General features: G+C 37.5%; 1 protein-coding gene and 1 long non-coding RNA gene across 24 annotated transcripts in view; one reads left to right on the top strand and one right to left on the bottom strand.

Moving 5' to 3' along the window:
* Positions 1–21,713, top strand: part of ADGRL2 (adhesion G protein-coupled receptor L2) — a 621,134-nt gene that overhangs the window by 307,333 nt on the left and 292,088 nt on the right. The window lies entirely within an intron of this gene.
* Positions 17,378–21,529, bottom strand: LOC109246168 (uncharacterized). The gene is made up of 3 exons (XR_002071234.2): positions 20,430–21,529; positions 19,054–19,245; positions 17,378–17,960 (listed from the first exon to the last, which is right to left on the bottom strand). It is a non-coding gene; the product is annotated as an uncharacterized LOC109246168 (long non-coding RNA).

Raw genomic sequence — 21,713 nt, 5'->3', positions numbered from 1 at the left:
TGAACAAATCAACAGGGTTTTTAAGGTTTGGCTTGTAGCCCTACTTTGACCTGTGTTTAGCCCCATTTAGGCTTGCTAAAGCTACCTTAATCCTACTTGAACTTCTGTACCCCATTTCCCAGTGATTTGCAAGTCTTTAAAAACATGGCTATATGGAGAGTGTGTTTGTTTAGTCCAGTTCCTTTCCCCACCCCCACCTCCATTTTCTATTTTCGGCTTTCACCCTCCCTTCTTGTACCTGGCATGTTTCCCAAGAAGTGCTTCAGTTGCAAAGAAGGAAAATACTGACAGTGCATAATTTAAATGAGAGAGATGTGCCATGCCACATTTTCATTAAAATTACAGAAAATTCCAAGCTGTGTGGAGTTTAAGGGAGATCAGAATAGAGTCCAAAGTGCTATCATTACATTTTGTAGTGTTTTTTTAGCTCAATAAAGCAGCTGTCCTATATTTGCAAAATAGCTTAGAAATTGTTGGTCGTAGGAAAAGGAAAGATGCACACTGGATTTTTTCTTTCTTCGTTTCAGTTTAGAGTTCTCTACTAGTTACCAGAAATAGAAAAAATCAAAGTGCACAATTCCTATCATCTCTGTTAACATCTAAATATCAAACCAAAAATATGTTGCAAACAGCTTCTAAAAGTGGATTGGGACAGAGCCTTGCTAACAGATTAGCAAATTCTTACTCACAAATCAAATACTCCTTGCTGGTCCATAAGCCTAATAAAACAATGACACTTGTTTATAATCATGTTTCAGTAAGCAAAATTTTCTGTGAACTTACACAAGGCAACCAATTAAAGATATGATTTAAAGGATCTGAAGCAAACATGGAGAAAAAGAACACCAAACAATACCAATTTCCTCAGTCATTATTAAGTTCCCTCGCTCCTGAAATCAATTGTCTAGAACTGAAGGCATATTCTATTTGGCATCAGTTTGTCATATTTTGGCATTAGTTTGAATAACAGAATGTTCCTGATATCAACCAAGAGATTTTCATTTCAATAGTTAATAACTTTCCTGTACATGGCTAATGCCCATTTTGTCATACTATCTTAAACTCCAGACCCAAGGATCAGAGATATTAAATAATAAAAAAAAAATATTACCAGTGCTATTTGGGAATCTAACAGAAAAAAAGCAAGAATGCTTGGGATTGTGAGAGAAAACAAACTTACAAGGTAACCAATTTCACAGGTTCTGGGATACACTACGTTTCTATGGTTTTCGAGAAGTTTCCAAGCAAGTTTCATATGCAATTATGTGACTCTGAACACAATGTCCTTATAGGTATAAATCCATATTCAGCTTTGTTAATTAGTGGGATTCTTGGGCACCTGGGTGGCTCAGTGGGTTGAGTGTCTGACTCTTGATTTCAGCTTAGGTCATGATTTCAGGGTCCTGGGACTGAGCCCCATGTTGGGCTCTGTGCTGAGCATGGTGCCTGCTTAAGATTCTCACTCTCCCTCTCTCTATGCCCTTCTCCCCTGCTTGCACTCTCTCTTTCTAAAATTAAAAAACACAAAATACAAAAAAAAGTGGGATTCTCAGTCTAACATACATCTAGAACTTCCATTCTGCCAACCCACCCATGTATACTGTTTCAATTTTTTTTTTATCTTTTAATGTTATATTTAATTACACAAATAGCATACGAACATATCACTGTAGAAAAGAATAAGAAATATAGAGGGGGAAATTTATCAGTCAGTGGTTCCTTAACTCCGATAGTATTTAAGTTTTGCCATTTTTTGAATTTTTAAAGTCTCTTTAATCATAGTTCCCCTTCCAGCTCTCTGTCATTCTTTTTATGGTTAAAATTTGTTGAATAAAATAAATAATTTAATCACTTATCCCAAACAGATTCCCACCCACCCCCAAACCAATTTGGATTTTATTGATTGCATTCCCTGGTGTTCTCCAATACATTCCTCTGTTCTCTGTCATTTCTATTAATTGGTAGTTGACCTAGAGGCTTATTCAGATTCAGTGTCATGGCAAAGCAAATATATATAAAATACATGTATTTCTCATATTCAGAATTCTTCATAGGTTATGGCGTATTCTTAATAAAGACTTTGTCTTCTTGCAATTTACTTTTACTTACTATGTCTTGCAGATTCTTACCCCCTCAATACACGTTGTTTTACCTTAATTCTTTATTCATAAAATGATATATCATAATTGGTATTATCTTCTCCTCCTGATAAACCTTCAGCTTATCTTCATCTTTATCAACACTGCTACATTGAACATCCTTATATGCACACCTTTATGCACACAAGTGAGAGTTTGTAGGGCAATGAGGTCTTCAGTCCTTTTTCTTCTGTGTGCACTAAGAGACACTGAAAAGGGGAGATTTTCATTCATAGGAGAAGGAATAGTTTTGTTCATTTGTTCATTTTGCTTTGACCTCAACACTGGGAAGGGGTCTAAGATATTGCAGTGCTCTCTAAAATGGGTATACACCTGTCAGAGAATACTCAAAAACATCCATCAGGGCATGGGGAAAATATTGGAATTTCTACTTATTATTTTCCACATGAATCTTTTATAATGTATAACAGTGTATGCAATTTATCAATAAACATATCTATAAATTAGATATTATAATACATATATACCTATACATATATGTATGTTTATATACATGTATGCAAATGAGTATGTTCTCAAAATATTTAATCAAAAAAGGATGTTCTGAGAAAAAAAGTTTAGATACTGTTGTATGTTTGTTACATGGAGCTGAGTTCCTGCAAAGCTGATTGTCTATTGTGTGTCTCCACCTAAATGATTTGTTATCACAAACTCGATCTGTCAAAAAAAAAAAAAAAGCAACCATCATTTTCTTCTTCAAGGTCCAATTTCTCCTTGTGATCTGTTTCTACTGATGAAGTCAGTTGCATCCTCCCCATCACCCAGCCTAGAAACCATGAGTCATCTTTTGTTCACTGCCCTTTCCATCTCAGTCGATGCAATAGCTTTTACGACTGTGTTTCCTCCTTCCAGCTCCACTGCCGCCACCCTTTTCCAGGCCCACTTAATGACTATTGTAATAAATGCCTAATTGGTCTATACTCATTCTCTCTCATTTTAAGCTAATATATTCTAAAAGATTAGTTTTTCTGAATGATGTTTTTGATCACATCACAAACCTGTTGCAACTCCATATATAATTAAAATTGTCAACTGGAGGGGCACCTAGGTGGCTCAGTTCATTAAGCATCCAATTCTTGATTTGGGCTTAGGTCATGATCTCATGGTCATTAGATCAAGTCCCACTTCAGAGCCTGCTTAAGAGTCTCTCTCTCTCTCTTTGTCTCCCTCTATTTCCACCACTTTCTCTAAAATAAAAAAAAAATAAAATAAATTGCCCACTGGAAAATGTCAAAACAATCCCTAAATATGATATTCAAGGGCCTTCATATGCCTTGGCTTCAAGCTCTCTCTCTCCTTTTCTTATGCTAAGAGTTATTCAATTGAACCCTTACCCTGTGTCTGTTACTTCACTAGTGTAGAGGACGAAAAGTCCTCCTCAACCCTTTTAGGGTCTCTGGCTGGGTCTGAATATTAAACTGACAGACAGATTAACCATTTATTTAATTTAAGTTTTACATGACATGGGAGCCTTCATAAGGAACTAAAGACCCAAAGAAACAGACCTGAATACATTTATGCTAGGTTTGATAAATAGTTGGCAGTCTTGTACAAATATGATAGTTTAAGGAGAATGAAGTAAGTGTAATAAACTGGGGGAAACTTAGCAAGGCCTAATTGGAAGGTTCTTCTTGGCAAGGTTCTCTTTGTCTTATGAGATAAGGATGCGCCTTTCCTCTGGGCAAAGGGAGGGCCCCTCTCACATGAGGGTTTTCTGACCTGTTTCAGGAGAAAAGGGGAGAGAAGGGAGACTCTGATCTTCCTGCTTCTGCCATTTTCTCAAACTCCTTCAGCTTAATATATTCAATTTTGGAGTAGCGTGTCCTGAGCCCCATCATTGGGCCTATTGTAGGTATTATTTCGTTTAATTCTTGCTGTACTCTCCAAGGTAGATGGCTGAAATTCTAATAATGAGGGGGATTCCAGAACCAGAATGCCTGGATTCCAATCCCTATCTTATCAACTGTGTGACAAGTGACTTGCTAGACAAGTTTGTTAACCTCTCTTGCCTCAGTCTTCTCACCTGCAAAATGTGGCAATGATTGTAGCTACCTCAGAGGATTGTCCTGAAGACTGTGCTGAACACCTTTAAAATGCTTAGACCCATGCCTAGTACAGAGTAACTGCTCAGTAAATGTTACTGTGTCCATTTACTATTACCATTAATGTGATGATTAATATTAGTATTTCCATTTTCCAGAAGAGGACACTAAGGCTCACAGAGGTTAAATTGATTGTTCCTCCTCACACAACTACTGACTGTCAGAACAGGAACTCAAGCCCACACCTGTCTGGCTTCAAGACCCATGTCTTAACACAATGTTTTATTGCCTCCGGTTTCCAGACCCATCTATTCCACTTCCTACACATCTGTACTCAAAGCTCCAGTTGAGTCAGCTTACTCCATGCCTCAAAGATGCTTTGTACTTTTTCCTTGCTTTTTCTTTCTTTTCACGGTTTGCCTTTCTTCCGGATATGTTTCTATTAAAATGCATTTCATTCCTCTCCTTCCTCTTCAATGGTGATCTCAGCCTCTTAAAATCCTACCCATTCCTGTGAAAGCCACCTTCTCTCTGATACCATCATTGACCCTCTTCTGCCCTTTTCCATGAAACGAGCAACTGTGTGATCTCAGTCTCTGGCTGAATGGACATAGATGCTATGGTTGTTATCATATTCATGCCTTTTGTTACAGATATTTGTGTACCTACAATAGAAGCCGGGATTTTGTGTTTGAAAGTCCCCCAGAGATCATCTTGCCTAATGGCTGTTTTGAGAGCCCCAGGGTTCAAAGGAGGTTCAGAGGAGGATGGTCCAGGACTGCCAAAGGCAGCTGGGAAAGACTGAGTGGGAGGATGTGTGTGTCCTTACACACACCCACACCCCTTCAAAACAGAGTGTCCTCTTTTTATCTGTTTCACATATTGGGGTAAATGTCTAAACACATCCTATAATATGTTATTGTCTTCTCTCATCACATCTCCAACACTTTGTGGGAGGAGAGAGTCTTATGGATAACGTGTCTCCAGCAGCAAGTAGCTCAGGGCCTTGACCGACTGCTTATTCAAGGCAGGTCCACAGAGGGAAGACACTCTATGCTTAGCCCTTTAGCACTGCCTATGTCAAATATTTAACCTTTGGACAGTCCTGCAGTGTAGGCCTTCTCTCCATTTTAAAGATGTGTAAATGGAGACTAGCCTCACCAAAGTTAAGAAATCTGCCCAAGTTTACACAGCTAGTGAGTGGTAGCAGGAGATTTCAAACCAAGACCTGTCTGGCTCACTTTCTGAGTTTGAATGGACCAAGATTCCAATCGCTGTCTACCTCTAACTAGCTCTGGGCTCTTGGCAAAATAGTGGATGTTCCTGAATCTCACCTTTATAACAACCATAACTGTACCTCTAAATACTGTTTCTAGGATTAGATTCTGTATGCCAGATGCCTGGCTTTTGGCCAAAATTGGCTAATGTTATTTCACTGTACTATCCACCACAACATTTTCTGGGAAAGCACAGGTATCTTAATCTCTGAACCTTCCTCAGCAATAGGTCCTGAAGAGCAGCATTTCTGATACATTCTGCCATGTACCCTGTGTAATTTTAAAATGTTCAGAGAGCCATGCAGTTTCTATCAGGGAAAGCCGCTCTTCAAGACTGTGGTATGAACCAGTGATATAGCAACTTCTGTTTTACAACACAACTTGAGATCTGGTAAATCTGGTCTGCTGAAAGAATTCCCTCATGGTTAAAATATCCTAAGAAAAGAAGCAGTCCTGCTCTCTTCCTACTAAGCCCCTAGGTACCCAAATCTCAATTCTCTTGCCAGGAAGAGCAGTTAATTGTGAGAAAAACGTGTGTGTGTGTGTGTGTGTGTGTGTGTGTGTGTGTGCATACTTCGTGCATGTGTGTCTTTATTTCACTGTTAGGAGGATGAGATATTTTTACTTGTAAAGTGTAAACATAGAAAGAATGGCAAGTCAACAGGCTTATCTGTACCTTGGAGAATGTTCTTGATAGGTTCACTGCCATATAGTTTTAACACATATTATATAGTACATTAATGTTTAATTGTATCATTATTTATTTGTGTATGTAAATGTTGGTTGGGTTTTCCTTAGTATAGTTGACACACAATTTTACATTAGTTACACATTGTCTATTTTTAAATGCTTGCTTCTAATATGAAATTTGCTTTATTGAATGGTTATTGGTTACAATTTTGAGAAGACAATGATGGATATTTGTTTCCCCAAAAGAACATGCAATGGGAATGGAAGAAGTAAACCCTGAACCAGAAGGGAACTATCTTGTAGAAGAGTTTAGTATAAAGTTTTTTTTCCTGTCTAGGTCTTTCACTTCCAAAATCTGGATTCTCTTCCTATCTGAGAACCCAGTCTAAACAATTGGTTCCTTTCATCAACTCTCCTCGAGAACATACTCATTTTAAAAATGGATTGACCGGGCATCTGGGTGGGTCAGTCGGTTAAGTGTCCGACTTTGGTTCAGGTCATGATCTCACATGAGTTCCAGCCCCGCATCGGGTTCTGTGCTGACAGTGTAGGACCTGGAGCCTGCTTTGGATTCTGTGTCTCCCTCTCTCTCTGCCCCTCCCCCACTCACACTCTGTCTCTCTCTCTCTCAAAAACAAATAAACATTAAATGAATGAATGAATGAATGAATGAATGAATATGGATTGACTACAGGGGCACCTGAGTGGCTCAGTCAGTTGAGTGTCCAACTTTGACTCCAGCTCAGGTCGTGATCTCCTGGTTGGTGAGTTGGAGCCCCACATCAGGCTTGCTGCTGTCTGCAAGAAGCCCGCTTTGGATCTTCTGTCTCCCTCTCTTTCTGCCCCTATCCCACTCGCATTCTCTCTTAAAAAAAAAAAAAAAATATATATATATATATATATATATATATACACACACACACACATAAACATATATATGTATATATATACATATAAACATATATATGTAGGTATATATACACGTCTAAAACAAAAAACAAAAAACCCTACATAGATATTAAAAAGTGGATTGACCACAGAATGGGCAGCATCTATGACCCTAGAACATTGCCGTATGTGGAACAGGTCTTAATGGGTATAATTTTTTATTGCTGAATGACTGATAGATGGTTGTTACATGTCACTGTTACGTTCTTCATCACATTTCCTTTTAGAGCATCTAACTGGTTTACCACACTTGAATAGGAGTTCCTGCAACTGAATTTAACAGAATGTATCACAAAAAAAAAAAAAAATTCAAAGTTACTTCCTTTTTCTGGCATTCATTTAGGTAGTGAGCCATGAATCAATGTTTATTAGAAAAACAGAGCTCCACATACAATGAAAATGTGCTTTTGTGGGTGGGAAAGCACATTTTTGCAAAGAAGACCATTATTTCAATATACAAATATTTGCAGAATCTGTCACCCCACAAATGCCTAATGCGATCACTACAAATGATTTTCAGATTGATTTTTACCATTTTGACAAGCTTTTACCAATATCACATGGCCATATTTTCTTCCACCCAAGCATGAGAGCCCAATCATGAATTGGAAGAATTCTCAGAATTTGGGTTTAAAGATTCCTTCACCAAGTATGCCCATTTTAGTATTGCGGTCTAAAGGGGTACAGATGACAAAAGGACACTTCTTAAATTGACACTTGTTTCATGGGTTCAATGTTTTTTAGCACTCTGCAAAGTAAGAATGTGCTATCTTTTGTATATAAGATCTGCCATCAGCTGCTTGTTTTCAGAACTGTTAATAGGTTGTACTGAGTAATCTGCACTCTCTTTGTGACCCAGAAGAACGCACTGAGCTTGGAGGTACAATCTGTGACTCGGGGGCAGTTTTTTTCTGTCTAAAGCTAATAAAACCTGCACCCTTACCTTATTAGTGCTGTCCTCTCACCAACTGAGCTAACACCTCCGAAAGCAAATAGATAATTTGCACCGAGCCGTATTCACATCCAATTTCCAAACCAGCTCTTCCTGTGTCGCAGTGGAGAGGTACCTTATGGTGAAACTTTATAGAACTTTTAGTAGGTTTTATAGGCTTCCTTTTCGAGGTTTAGTGGAAAGGGGATCTTTGAAAAAAGTTGAATATAAAATTCAAAGGAAAAGAGAACCTGGCAGAAACATAAAAGAGAGTATTAATATTCAAACAGAGATGTCTTATTCTGTCTGTTTGTCATCAACATTAACATATTTGGTTAAAAAATGTTATTGAGTATCCATTTCATACACTGTTATTTAATGATGGATAAAACAAGTTGGGTCTTGCAAGATATACAGTCTAGCTGGGAACACAAATAAACAATAACAATTAAGCATCGGAAGGGAGTTCAGGGGGAAGTTACAGGATTCTGGGAAGGCTTTCTGAAAGTGTTAGCAAATCATCAAGGGCTGAAAGTTTTCCAGTCAGAAAGAGCCACTTTCCTTCCATTTTATTCAAATATATTTCTCTGTACTGTCTTAAACACCACATTTAATTCTGTATTCTAACTCTTTACTCCTCTTTTGCCTTCTTTATTGTTACAAAGGTCTTGGAAAATAAAGTATTTAAACTGAAACCTTTTAGGTGTTTGAAGTAATTTCCATAAGCCCTCCCTAGGAAATTAATAAGTAATGCTATCACCTTTGTAGCAGTGAGAAAATTAAGGCAGAGTGAGGGTAAGTTCTACTTGGTACTAGTTTCAGAGTCAAAACAATATTCCGGGTTCCTTGACTCCCAGTCAAACAGTGTCTTCCTTTGGCCTCAAGCTTTATACATCTTGCTTATTAATCATTACGAGTTTTTGGCTGACCAGGAAATTGTATTACTATAAGAGTTTTCGATGATGAAAGCTTTTAGAAAAATAAAAGTGAAAAATCCCAAACTAGTCCTTGGATAAAAGTATGCAAATACATGTCATTTAAACCAGAGAACGGGGCACCTGGGTGGCTCAGTCGGTTGAGCAACTGACTTCGGCTCAGGCCATGATCTCACAGTTTGTGAGTTCGAGCCCCGCGTTGGGCTCTGTGCTGACAGCTCAGAGCCTGGAGCCTGCTTCTGATTCTGTGTCTCCCTCTCTCTCTGCCCCTCCCCCACTCGTGCTCTGTCTCAGAAATAAACATTAAAAAAAGATTTTTAAAAAAATAAATAAAAATAAACCAGAGAAGATACACAGCAGAAAGATGTTTTAAGTCAGTGACATGAATTTCAAAGAGTAGCTAATCAATTATGTGGTCCAAACTTTAAATGTTTTATTTGTTTATTTTGAGAGAGAGAGAGAGACACACACACACACAGAGAATCCCAAGCAGGTTCTGCGCTGTGAGCACAGGGCTGTACGCGGGGCTCAACCCCACGAACCACGAGATTATGACCTGAGCCAAGATCAAGAATCCTGTGGACCAAACTTTAAAAAGCCTTACTTAGGGGCACAAGGATGGCTCAGTCGGTGAAGCATCCACCTCTTGATTTCAGCTCACGTAATGATCTCATGGTTTGTGAGATCGAGCCCTGCATTGGGCTCTGCACTGACAGCATGAAGCCTGCTTGGGATTCTCTCTCTCCTTCCTTCTCTGCTTCTCCCCCATACGCCCCCATGCTTTAAAAAAAAAAAAAAAGAAAGAAAGAAAGAGAAAATCCTTACCTTACACAGACTATCTACAGCTAACTTCACCAATTTGTCTTAACTAATTTTACATTGTCTAGTTATGGCTAATTATTCATAGGCTGGTCATACATCCCACTTTGCCTGGGATGGTCCCAATTTATACCAATTGTCTGTCATAATTAAAAATAGCACCCCTTTCACTTGAAAAGCACCAAGTTTCAATAATAAATTATATGATCACCCTAGTTATTCACCATATTCTGGTAAAGTGGGTTGAAAATAACAGGATTGTACCTCCCTAACTCACTCCTACTGTCTGCTGTATGTCTTCTCATCATCTGTACATAATCTTGAATACCTCCCAGATAAGTGTCATCGTGACAGAATAGAGGAGGAAAAAGAAGGAATGCAGTCTGCTCAAATGTTCTCCAAGTACTGGGGGCAAAATCACCTCCAAGTCATTTGGTAGGAGTACACTGGTCTAATTCTTTTAGTTAATCACTGTATTTTGGTTGTTTTGTTAAGTTAGGCCTGATTGATTGCAAGAGGGCATGGGCAGGTGGTGAGCATTTGGCCATTTGGTCTTGCTGTTAAATGTTCCATTTGTAGGGTCCAGACATTTGCTAGCCATATTAATTGTTAAAGTCAAGTTTAGAAATGTGAAAACAGAAGAGAATATGTTCTTTAAGAATTGGTTCTTTATTCTCATCATACTTCCTGTATCTGATTTATAGATTTTTTTCAAGTATGGCAAATAAATTTGGTAGATAAAAGTTGAAAATAAAATATTTAAACTTAAATATTAATATGGTTTTGATTTTGGGTAATCATATGCTCACAAAGCTAGAAGAGTCATTGGTGAACTGTATATCCTGCTACCCTAAAGCATGACTGCAGATTATAAAATATCTCAATTGTCAGAGGAAAATATAAAGAGGATTTTTTTTCTTTTTACTTACCATTCTGTTTTTAATTTGTACTTCTAAATTATCCATATCTAGGAAATCTTTCCAGGGCTCAACATAATGCCTTATAACTAATACTCAAAGAAATGTTTATCAAGTGAACAAATGAAAGTATTCTTCACATCTTCACAGTTATCTCAGATTTCTAACATATATAATACCATAAGGTAAACTATATCCTGGATTTAAAATAAAAATATTTGCTTATCTTCTCATAATTCAAGGATATATTAAGATCTGCATGTCTATGTGAATTCCTTTCATAAAAGCAATAACAAATTTTCAGGCAGAAAACCTATAATTCCCCTCCGGTTTCACTATAGTCATGTTGATGTGCTTCCTTCTGAAATAATCAGTGCCTTTAAAAAAAGGAAAAACAAAAAAACCCAGCATGTAGTGATTAGAATATGCATTCTGTGAATGGTACCAAACCTTTTTGTGAATCAAATTCTTTCAATTCTCAAGAGCTTCCCTAACCAGGCATAGATTCAAGAAATTTCTCAGTGATTGCCTCGCTTACTAGAGAATGATTGAAAAAGAACATACACTAAGCCTCCAGACTCTGACAAGCTTTCTGAGGGCACAAATAATTGAGACAATTTAAGAAACTACTTTTATTCTAGTCTATGAATGGGAGTATCAACGTATCATTTCCTTCTCTCTGTCCCTCTATAGTCCTAAGGTATTCATAAATATTTTATCTTTGCCTCAACTCATTTAATTTGTTTATTATATTTATCTGGGTAGAACTTTAGTCTGAAACTGATTTGATATATGTGGTGTTCAGGCCATACTCATTTATTTTATATGTATTTATTGAGTCACTATGTTGTGCCAGGTACTGAAGTTGATGTGAGAATACAATAAAAAATGAACCTGACATTGTCCCTCCCATAAGGATATCACAGTCAGAGAGGGGAGGAATGTCAATAAATAATTAAGATAAATACTGTGTGGCTCAGACAATAAGAAAGAGCTGATCAAGGCACAGTGATGACACAGAGAAGAAAGTGATTCATAATGAACATTGTGTGAAATTGTAAAATAAATCTTCAGAGATAGATGAGTAAACTGAATCTTTAAGAATTACTAGAGTTAGCCAAGTAAACATAGTTCATGAAGACCATTCCAGATAGAGGACATTCAAAGGTGCATTATAGGGATAAGCATCTGGAAATCACAGAGAAATTATCTTAATATTTAAGTAGCATTTTCCTTTAGAAATGTATGTCTTACGTGCTTTCTGTGCATATTATAAAACATTTGATCCTTTTTGACCATTCTCTTTAAGTAAATTAATATCCAAGCTGAGATGCCCTTCATTTCTTATTCAGTAATGTAGGCAATAAATTCTCATGAAGGCATTACTAATCCCAACTCCAAATTTAAAACGTCATTTTTTATACAAATATGTTTGTCACCAAAACAAGTAGCCAGAGTTGGTACTGGGTCGTCTTCCATCCCCATGAGTCTCAGTCTATGAAATGGAGGCTGATACTCCTTTTGAAAAACATGTTAAGTAAATATATTGTCTCTGTACAGGAACTTCCGGATGTTATAAATTGTAAACCTCTGAATGAGATATCGTATCTAGAAACCCCCGATATTAACAACTGTACAGGTACTCCTCTACATGGAGATATTTTTTTTTTTTTAATTTTTTTAACATTTTGTTTATTTTTGAGACAGAGAGAGAGAGAGAGCATGAACAGGGGAGGGTCAGAGAGAGAGGGAGACACAGAATCCGAAACAGGCTCTAGGCTCTTAGCTGTCAGCACAGAGCCTGACGCGGGGCTCGAACCCACAGACTGAGAGATCATGACCTGAGCCGAAGTCGGACGCTCAACTGACTGAGCCACCCAGGCGCCCCATCCATGGAGATATTTAAAGTGCCTTCCATTTCTAGGATACCATGACTGACTAATTGCCTTATGAACCCACAGAGGTTCTAGTTTACATCAATAACCCTCGCCAGGATACCCTGTGATACTCTGAGCGCTCAGTGTAACTCTCGTTATGACACATCATAAAGTCAGCCGAACTAAAAGGAAAGAATTCCCGTGAATAATGACCTCACCTGTTAGCTCATGGGTTTTTTCTAGTCAGAAAACAAGTTTCCTGCCTAAAGCTGAATGGCTGGGCTAAATACGGCAAGGTTGTAGGAAATCCCTAAACCAAGAAGCAAGCACAATCTAGGAAAGCTACTGCCCTGCCAAAATGTAATGTGTCTTTGTAAGTCAATTTTGAAATCAGACTCTCAAGAAAAGGAAATGCTACTTCATGTCACAACATCTGCTAAAGTGCATTTACTTCCAGCAGAAACAATAGGACAACTCCACTTGGCACTTATCTTACTGAAAAAGGCCGAATTGCTAAAAAAGATGCAACACCATAAATAGACATGGTAAGGGTTTGTCCACTCCAATGAAGGGGTTTCTGTGCACTCTGCACTTTTCCATGCCCCCTGCATCTCCTCACTCCTGTAATAAGTAAGCAAATAACTAAATAAGCAAATGAGCAAAACTACTAAAACGACGGAACCTTAATATAACCTTTTCAGCAAGAGATAAAAAGCGTTATCGATTGGTGACTGCTGAAGGACATCGTTAAACTCTCAACGTTTGATTTCATTTCTTCTTCTCTTATTTTATTTATTTATTTATTATTCGGTCGCCCACAGGCATCTCTGTACTGACTGACCCTGCTAGTTCAACTATTAAAGAATTTCCCTCTCCAAGGAGGCCTGATGTAAACATGATAATCTGTTTGGCGGCTCCTATGATGGGCCATGAATAAAACATACGACAACCCAGTTGGAGTTCAAGCAGTTCACTACTTGTTACCAGAGAGAATGTTTGGAAGCTCATGGAACGCTTCACCATGCTTAATCCCAGAGGCCCAAAATCCCATTCTTGGTTCAGACTAAGCCACGAGAATTGTCTCTAACTATTGGCCTTCTGGTCAACCACCCTACAATATCTTGCTAAACAGACCTGATGCTAGGGATTGGATCCCTAGCATCCTCTAATTGTGGCAGAAAGCAATTTGCTTTTAGCATGTATGTACTGTATACTTGACAACAACAACAACAACAAAATGTTGACTAGGTGAGATTTTGAAAAAGAAGTCTGAAGACCAGAATGAAAGAGCTAGAAAGAGCTAGAAAGAGCTAGAAAGCAGCTATATCTGTTGTATGTAACAACAGTGCCCACACAGAAATCAAAATGAAAGATACCTACGTGCTTCTGTATAACAGCAAAAATAAGTGATTGGAATTTTTTTGCCCTTGATTACCTGTATAACTATAAAAAGAAAGGGTTGTGCTATAATCGCTGCACTAGCAAATCAAAGAGGCAAAACCTGTCCCTGCTTGGGTGGATGCTGTTGGGTGGATAAAATCAGAGAGGAATTATTTAATATGACCTTTCCTACACAACAAGAGAACAATTGTTGTTATAATTCAGGTTTGTTTTTAAAGCAGGGTCATTAAAAAACTGCTTATAACACATTTTTTTCCTGGAAATCTCTCCCTTCGTGCACTGTCCTTGGCCATTAATTCTCTAATTATGTTCCTGCATATATTTAATTTTTGATCTCCTGTAGAAGGAACCATAAAGTGAACACTTTATATAAAGACGGTTTTATATTGCTATGTAACAGCTGCTATTGACAGAACAACTTTCCTGGGACTGTCTTTTGTCTGTCAACAAGTTCTCCTTATCATCTCCAACACACTTTGTACTTTTTACATGGTTGCCATTATTCTTTATTTCAAGGAAAAAATTAAGCGCAATGCTGAGCACTGGCAACATTTGGAAATTTAAAGTGCATTTTTGCATTCCTAGTATGCTTTAAAGTAAGTGTGATTTGGAGAGTGCGTGTGAGTGTGTATGGTTTCTGTAAAATTCAGCATTCTACAAAGAGCACTGCCAACATACAGGGGCATAATGAATGTAAAATAATAAGTTAACGTCCAGGACACATCTACTTTAAAAATATTATAAATAATAAAATTTGCATCTACTGCATATGTATAAGATCTAGTCTATATTATTTATGCACCTCCGCTGTAAGATTTAGGTGACTTAATTTAAATATACTGTCTAACTCTCAGTAAATCATTATTGGGGGAAAAAAAAGTTGGATTTTAAAAACTTTTTGAAATCATAATGAAATCTCTTTTGAACAATTCTTTGAAAAAAATCTACATCTAAATACTCCTTATAGTATTTGGTGAGAAAATTATAGTAGCACCTGACTCATCAGCCTCACCCTGAAGTATGATGTTCCACATAAGCAAATTTTTCTGACAATTGCAGTTTACCCCCTCCTGTATTTTATGAAAATCAAATGAGACAAAATATAGAAAAGTGCTTTATAAATGTTAAAATGTATTATAATGGATACTATCTATATATTCAGTATGTTACAAACTTGCTTTTCCTTTTTTTTTTTCATTTTTGTTTATTTATTTTGAGAGAGAGAGAGAGAGCATGAGCAGGGGAGGAGCAGAGAGAGGGAGACAGGAAATCCCAAGCAGGCTCCGTGCCGTCATTGCAGAGCCTGATGCAAGGCTCAAACCCACAAACCATGAGATCATGACGTGAGCCAAAATCAAGAATCAGACGCTTAACTGACTGAGCCATCCAGGTGCCCCTACAAATTTGCTTTCAGATAATTTATTTGTAAAAATCTTTCCAAAATATTTATTTTCCTGCCTTCTTAAGCGACATATATGAAATAAAAATTTTCCTGTATTTAAAAAAAAATGTTTATTTATTTTTGAGAGGTTGGGGGATGGGTGGGGGCGGTGCAGAGGCTCTGAAGGGGGCTCTGGGCTCTGAGCTGACAGTAGATAGCCCAATGCGGGTTCGAACTCAGAATCATGATATCATGACCTAAGCTGAAGTCAGATGCTTAACTGACTGAGCCATCCAGGTGCCTCTTGCCCTGTATTTTTTAATGGAGATGCATTAATTATCAACAGTAATTGTAGGATTCTGAAATTTTACAAAGGTACCCTCTGCAATATCTTGCCCTTGATAGAGGCTCCACGTGGTTATATTCTTGTTGGTGCTGTTCTGTTCTTTTAGTTCTTTTAGTTCTTTTATGGGTAAGTGTTCTGTCCTCTAGCTCTGTGAAGCTATCAGTCCAGTTGGCTTTTTTCATGCCCTCTTTATTCTCCTCCCTTCTTTTTCTTTCTACTTTACTACTTGAGTCTGCTGTGGTTTAGGAAAACAGATAAACAATCCCCTTAATCGTGTCTGAACAGGAAATAGGTCCGGGTGAGGATCCAGTAGGTGTCTGTAAATTTTGGCAGATGTGTTTCAGTATAAACTTTTTGGAGTTTATATTCAGGCTACCAAATGTAAACTCATTGAACAAGTATTTATTGAGTGGCCAGTGTGTTTCAGGCACATTATTATACAGACACAGCCCTTGTCTTCAGAAAGCTTACAGTCTACTTGGAGAGACGCACATAAACCACATGATTACCCAAATATTTAATTGGACCGGATGGATGCTATGAAGAAGAAATGCAGGATGCTCTGAGCACACTTACAAGAGGGCACCTGAGCTAATCTAGGAAGGCTTCCTTTTAAACTGAGACCTGGAAGAGGGGTGGAATTAAGGGTGCCAGATAAAGAAAATAGCATATAAGGATATTGTGTAGTGTTCACAGAATCTTTCTTTCTAGAATCTTCTAAGTAGGTGAAATGGTTAATTTTAAAGACCTCTTAATAAACAGGTAGTTTACTACATAATTTCTTTCAAGGAATTTTCAAAATTCCTTTGACGATTGGCTGTAATTCAACTTACTTTCACCTGCTTCTCCTTCTGGACCTTGGAGGTATTCTTCTCTCCATCTCGAGGCATTTGCTATTTAATTGTGGAGTATGGCTCTTCTGTAACCAGCCACTTTTTCTGCCTTACCTTGAGGACAAATTTTTAATTCCAGACTGTACTCGGCTCTCAATCTGACCATAGAACTCCCACTGACGGCAGTGAGAGCTGTGCCTGTATATCTAGGAAAGTACACTGCCCTCTGTGTCACTGTCAGACTCCTCTGGCACAGAGCCTGGAAGCCCGAGTGTATGTGTGAGTCTCTAAGGAAACGTCCCTCTCTGCAGTGCCACACTAGAAATAGTGTGAATGGAAGCAGAGAAACTAGATGAAAAAGAAGGGCATGGCATCAGGACTGGTACCTGTTATCCTGCCAACCACAGCAGTAGAAGGAGGGGTGGAAGAAATTGCAAGCATTTTTTTTTTTCCAAGACTAGATTCTCTAGTTCACAAAATTGTCAACTTACAGCCACAGATAGATTTTTAATAATTACCATACTCGCTAACACACGCAAGGCCTGGGCTAGGGTACAAATGGAAGCCTGAACTTGGGACCAACCCTATTCCCTTCCCGCCCCCTGCTCCGTTCTGTAGGGCAGGGGGCCTACCCAGCATGTGTCCAGCCTCCATCTCTGGCCTGCCCCCACTCCAGACAGCCACACCCTTAGGAGGACTGACCCAGGGAAGAGGCCCAAATTGGCCCTGGAAGTGGGCTTCAGGCCATTTGGACAGGGAATTTCTGGAAACACTTGTTCTTAACCACTCACTAAACTGTACTGCCTTAAATAATGGGGAAATACGTAGTGGTTTGAAATTGAACATACATGGGTTTTAAGGATGCAAGGGCCGTGCAACTTCGAAAACTTGCTTTTTAAGTCAGTGCTTCTCAGACTTCACGTGCATGAGAACAATCCAGATACCATGTTAAAATGCAGATCTCGAGTCAGTCCATCTGGGGTGGGGCTCCAGATTCTGCATTTCTTACAAGCTCCCAGGTGATCTGGGTCTAGAGCCCACACTTTGAGTCACAAGGCCTATGCGAATATTAATGGTTTCAGTTGTCTATGGGGGTGTTTGTGTGTGAACATGCTGTTGCTTCGGGATGGGAAGTTTTAACAGTGAGTGTAAGAAAGAAAAATCACATGATACCGTGAGATTAGAAGACCCAGCTTTTAGATTTACCATTGTTAAGATTCTTGTTTCAGATGTGTCCCAGACAAACAGCCTTCCATACCTATTCCTTCTCTGTATGAATCCGATATCAGTGATGTCACCAGGTCTCATCCTTGAACTGGGCTCTCAAGTGTTGCTTCAACAGCCTTCTAAAATCTTACGGATTTCTAAGATACATATTAGAGCCAGTGGAAGACTAAACGTCTCCTGGTGCAGAAAAGAAATTTTGATTAGATTTAAACAGCTGCCATCTCTGAAATTTCCCTCTCTAAATCATCTTCTGCTTTCAGCAAGCTCTTACATGTTGCTTTCTTGGATGGATGCTGCGATTGGTACACCTCTAACTATTCATGTTAACTGGGACCTGTGACATGGAGCTGATATATATTTTAGAACATCTTCACCAGCTTAAAAAGGCACTTGGCTTAGAGAAATTTACTCTGGTATCTTCTTTGCCACAATAACTCTATTTCCTTGGATTAAACAAAATTCAATTATACGAAGTGGGGCAATGATGTCACAGGTCGCACTGCTGAAAGCAGGCTTGAAACTATCACAGACAGATAGCTTTCGTTTGACTTAGAGGAAATGCGATCTAAAGCACATATGTTTTCAGAAGCAGCTTAATCTCAATCATCAAGGTCCCTGGGCTTATGAGAAATGGCAATTTAAAATGTTGACATTAACAAAGATTACGTAATGGAAAATTGACTAATGTTTTAAGGATAAATCTATTTCTAGATTGTGTTATTCTGCATTTTTAAAATAAAATGTGAAATATTCTGCTGGGTAGTGGACCAAACCTCCCCCTGAGAATTTATAGATTATTAACTGAAATGGCAGTTTTCTTGTTAGTCATGATCAAAGCGATTTGGGAATGTCTAAAAACATGTGAAAGTTGATTACACATTTTATTACTGGCACCACATTGACTGGCCACCCATATGATGGAGCAATTGTGACTGTGGATTAGTTCCAACTAGCCTCAGGGAAAGAGCACACTGAGTTGAGACCTTTAGAAAGCATTTATTTGCTTGCCTCATTTAATCAAGTGACTTTTATAATTTTCCAGCTTTTACCCTTATTTATTTCACATAATGAGAAAGAAAAAAATAAATATCTTATTTCTGGCATTGACACAAAAGATACCCACCATTTAAAATGTCATCTCAAGACACAAATACCTATCTTTTTCAAGAAATTTATCTGTTTTGTTGTTCAATGAGACAAAACATGCTTAAACACAAGAATTCTACTTGATCTTAAAGTAACCAATATTTGTCTTCAGAGTCATACTTACCTCTCAAAATCCTCTCCATTTTGGAAGACCAGGAAAATCCCTTCTCTTCCAGGAAATCTGTATTCTTCTAGTCAGAATTACTCTCTCACTCTCCTATACTCTGGCAGCAGAATTACGCACATTTACGAATAAGTCCTTTATATAATCTTTACGGAGTGCAACTAGATACGTTTGGTACTAGAAGGTGAGCTCCTGGGAAACAGAAATAATTATTCATTACTTATTTTTTATTTAATGTATTTAATTCATTTAAATTTAAGTGTAATACATTTGTTTAAGTGTATGTTTGTTGTTATTTTTCCGAAAGAGCATAACCCCAGTGCTTTCTCATAATAAACATACATTGTACAATGCTCGAATTGAAACTTCCTGATTGTCAATGACTGTAGATGAGTGAATTGTGGATGAATTAATTAAGATCACCAAATCATCATACTGACTTTTTACGAAATAATCTATGGTAAATGATTATTATAAAGTATTAGAGCCCTGGCAATACGTCAAAATTTAACATTTGAACACAATTTGGATAAAATAAAATCACATTTTAAAATATGTTTTGTGTCTTTAATATGGAAATTTTAAAATTTAACGTTGTTTTATTTTTAAAAATTCAGGGAGCATTTACCTCTCATAAATAAATAAATAAATAAATAAATAAATAAATAAATAAATAAAATCATGTATATATAATGCATAGCTCATAGGATTTCTATTGCTGTTATTTCAAGATACTCCACTTGTATTCAAAATACTATTTGTAGTTTACAAAACAGTGTGCCACTCAAACTAACACATAAATAAACAACACATCCAGTGATCATTTCTGTATACTGTTCACTATTGTAGGAAACTAAATAAGACAGGCCACTAGAGAATCAGAGCCAACATTAATGCTTAACCCCTGGCTCACGTTTTAATTTTTCATTTATTGCAATAAAATATATAGATTTATATATTTTCTTTTCTGCTTTCCTTTTTCTTTTAATGGGTGACCTTGGCAACTTTTCCATTTTCCCTATTTTTAGAAGATTGTTAACAAGTCCACAGGCATCAAGAAAATATACTCTCTGGAGTATTAGAACTCAAGAAATAACATAATGACAATCTACTCCTCCAGTTCAGAGAACCCCTCTACAGTGGCATTAAGAGGCTTTCAGATGAAAAAATACATAAATTAGTCATTTAAATTCAGGCACTGAAGTGAGAAAAACTTGGGTTTACCAACCAGTTCTACCACTTGCTAGTTGAATGACCTTGAGAAAGATATTTCATCTCCTTTAGATTCAGTTCCTTAATAAGGAACAATGGAGATGATAACAAGGCCTACCTACCCTAGGTTGATTGGAGGATTCTAATCCATGTAAAGCACTTACCACTGTGCCTGGCAGAGAGCCCATCCTGAAACTGACGTTGCATGGTGTCATGGAAAGATCTCTTCCTGAGAGCCAGACCTTGCCATCCATCAGCTAGTCAGGCACGTGAGCTTGTGAGCCTGTTTGTCTCCTCACCAAGTGTTTCTGTTTTTGTTTACTCCAAGCAAAAGGAGTTACCAGATTGTAGCAATTAGAAGAGAAAGTGAGACCCCTCAAAGTCAGAGAAAGAAAATCAAAGCAAAGACTTAGTCACTAAATCTTCCAGAAGGAAAGAGAAAGAGGAGCTAAAGCTTGATGGATTACATTCTGAATTCAGTTTCTTAAAAAGGAATTTTTTGTGGTAAGGGACAATGGAAAGATACCAAGTTACAATACAAACCCAAGGGCAAGCCTCATGGAAATCAAAGACAGTGACACTACAGGCACATTGTAGAATAAGGGAATGTTTGAAAAGAGAGGGCTCTGTATTTACCATTTTGCTTGATCTACATATCAAAAGCATCCTCCAACTGTATATAGAAGATCCTGGCAGGAAAATGTTTCATATGAAAAATAAAAAATAAAATAAAATAAAATAAAATAAGAAAGAAAGAAGAAAGTGCTGGAGGCCATGTCATTTTTTTTTTCATCGTATTCTCTTTCATGGATTTCGGGCCAGGTGCAAGTAGCTCATGCAAAGGAATACCTTCCCAATCACCACAAAAGCAAAAGAAGATACTGGAAAATACAGCATCCTCTGTACTTAAAATGAGATAACCTAACTGAGAACTAGAAACGATCAGGGAAAATTAAGTGGCTACTGCATAAAAAAGCACACCTTATTTTTTTCCATCTAATAGACTATTATGTAACAAGTAAAAGCCCACTGTGCTTGCTAGGAAAAAAGAAACTTCTGCTCAGCTAACTATAGAAATATTTTTATTTGATAATAGATTTTCCTAAGTTCTTTTGAATCAGTAATATGGAAACACTGAGAAAGTCAAATCTCCAATGAGTTGAAATCAAGTGATTAGCTATTTGAAAACCTATTATTCTACCCATGCATTAGTCCTCATCTGTATAGCAGAACCCTTTACAGCAAAAAAAAAAAAAAAAAAAAAAAAAAAAAAACTTAGCTAAGAGATGTCAATTTTTTTTTGACTACAAACCAGTTAATAGGAGTTTAAACTTATTTTCTGGTATGTTGTTGTTTAGCAGCAAAAAAAAAAATCTAAAAATTTTTAAGAATTAAAAAAAATAAAATAGTTCGGTTTTAGAAAAAAGAAATGATTTCACTCAAAATGA

Source organism: Panthera pardus, unplaced genomic scaffold (assembly GCF_024362965.1).
Source record: "Panthera pardus isolate Hobbes unplaced genomic scaffold, ASM2436296v1 HiC_scaffold_11, whole genome shotgun sequence".
Taxonomy (NCBI): domain Eukaryota; kingdom Metazoa; phylum Chordata; class Mammalia; order Carnivora; family Felidae; genus Panthera; species Panthera pardus.
Note: the sequence above shows the minus strand (reverse complement) of the source record. Positions and strands in the feature narration are given on the sequence as shown.